Genomic DNA, 2663 nt, shown 5'->3' with positions numbered 1-2663 from the left:
TCTGAAGATTCTGGATGCTGTTCAGGATTCCACCTATCGTTTTATGTTTTTGTTTCTTTAAGAAACTTTATCTTCCTTGGAGTATAAGTCCAACTTTTCTTTGCAGATGTCTACGTTCAGACCTGCACAGCAGTGACCTTGAATGGAAAATGCTGATAAGACAGTGCAGCCAACATAAGTTTTAATATAACTGGAGTGTAGATAATTTTTTATTCACTCTTGTGTATTTTTCTAGCTGTACTAGCATGTGGACAGACTACATACAACACCTAGCTTATTGTAGAAATAATGGGTTTCTAAATTCCTTAGTTTATTAACCTTGCTATTTGTGTCCTTTCTGTCTAACATCCTTCTGCTCTTCTTGCTAAATTTTACTGTAGGATCGCCACAAAAATCATGCTGGTAAAAGTTCATAATGCCAGTGGCCTCCAATTCTTATTTTCATGTGTCCTTAAAAATATTTACTAACTGCAAAAAAAAAGAAAGAAAGAAAGAAATCAAATGATATATTGCATTGGGCAAATATGCTATAAAAGATCTTTTTGAAAACTTAAAGAACAAATAGGTCACTTTGAGGTCTAAGGTTGCTTGACCCAAACCATGGTAATTTCAATTGCTCCATATGCATATAAAAGCTAGACATTGAGTAAGGAAGACCAGAAGAAGAATTTGAGTTATAGTGTTGGTGAAGAATATCAAACGTACTACAGGCTGCCAGAAGAACAAACAAATCCATCATGAAAGAAGTCCAACCAGAATGCTCCTTAGAAGCGAAGAAGATGAGACTTGGTATCATGTACTTAGGACATGTTATCAGGCAGAATCAGTCTCTGGAGAAGGACATCATGCAAAGTAGAGGTTAGTGAAAAAGAAGACTCTAGATGAACTAGAAGGATTGACACAAAGGCTTCAGCCAAGGGCTTCAAGGGAGCAATCACTGTGAGTATGATACAAGACCAGGCAATGTGTTGTTCTGTTGTTCCAGTGTGTCTCTGAATCTTCATGGACTCAACAGCATCTAACAACAGCAATTCACATGTAATGGAATCAATGTTAATTTTATAGAATTAATGAATATGCAAATTGATGAGCTGTCTCTTTAAGGCAGTATCAAATACCTGCAGAGAAAAGTGGACTTTTAGGCACTTGGGCCCTGCCCCTCACCCCAGGCTGAATTTAAAGTGTCTGCTGACCTCTGGGTATAGAACAGGAACAAAACTCAAACTTTCAGAAAAATCCTTGATAATTTAGAGAATTGATCTTTACCAACGATCCTAGAGTTTGGCTTCACAAGAGGGAGGTGAATGTGCCTTCTGTTTCTTGGCAAGATTGTTGTGGGGATCATTATTGTTAAGTGCTGCTGAGTTGGTTCCAACTCGTAGCAATCCTGTATAGGGTTTCTAAGGCTGTAAATCTTTGCAGGATCAGAACACTTCATCTTCCTCCCAAGGAGTGGCTGGTGAGCTTGAACAGCCCATCTTGCAGCTCACAGTCCAGTTCTTACAGTACAGAGCCAAATGGGATGATATCCTATTAAAAGCACTTTAATAGGATGTCTGGCAACTATTCTTTGCTGGGATGGGACACAGGGCCTCTGGCGCAGAGAGGGCTGAAATAGATGAGGGGCCTCCATTGTAACCAGACACCCAGTAAAGGGACCTGGAGTCCCCAGATCTGGGTTGAAGTCATGGTACCACACTTCCTGGCAAATGACTTGACCTTTCTGGTTCTCAGTTGGATGATAGTAAAAAGCACTTTGTAATAGAAAAAATAAAAATAAACCCATTGCCGTTGAGTTCATCCAAATGCATGTTGAGTCCACTCAGACCCCCTACCCCTAGCTGTTACAAAGTGGAACTTTTCCATAGCAGTTTTTTAGCAGTAATCTTTCCAGAAGCAAATCGCCCAGCTTTACTCCTGAGGCACTGCTGAGTGGGCTCAAACTGACAACTTTTAGCTTAATGCAAATCGTTTGTACCACCCAGGAGCTCCAGATGAATGTTAGTTACTGTTAACATAGTCACCAAACTCCTAAATAGGGATCAACAGTGGGGAATCTCACAGCCATGGGATATGGATCTGGAACTTCGGAAATGGTTGTTCCAGACCTATTTTGTTGTTGTTGTCAGGTTGTCCAGACCTATAGATTTCCATATTCGAAGACAAGATCAAAAGACAGGGCCAGGGTGCACTGAAGCCTCCCTTGCAAGCCTGTCCTGTGCTTCACATTGCCCATTCATGCCACCTCTCAGGCCCAGCTGCTCCAATGAGGTCTGCATGTCTAGCACTCTTCTCTCCCTGCCCATCTCTGTGTCTTAACTTCACTCAGAGCTGTCAACAAGGGGCTTCCAATGGATTAATTCACAGTGAAGTTCTATTTCCTGGAAATTGCTTACCAGGAATGTTAATGCCTATGAAGGAATAAAATGGTTTCTTGGCCAAATTTAAGGTGTACTTGTGGCACTGTGGGTTAGGCATTAGGCTGCTAATAACCAGATCAATATTTTAAACCCACTAACTTCCTTGAGGGAAAAACATGAGGCGGTCTGCTCCTATAAAGATTTACAGCCTTGGAAACCCTATAGAAGTGTTCTGCTCTCCCTTAGAGAGTCAGAATGGATTTATTGACAGTGGGTTTGGTTTGGCCAAAGTTAAACAGGATT

This window comes from Chrysochloris asiatica, unplaced genomic scaffold (assembly GCF_000296735.1).
Source record: "Chrysochloris asiatica unplaced genomic scaffold, ChrAsi1.0 scaffold00040, whole genome shotgun sequence".
NCBI lineage: Eukaryota > Metazoa > Chordata > Mammalia > Afrosoricida > Chrysochloridae > Chrysochloris > Chrysochloris asiatica.
The sequence above is the reverse complement of the archived record's forward strand: the minus strand, read 5'-3'. Positions refer to the sequence as shown.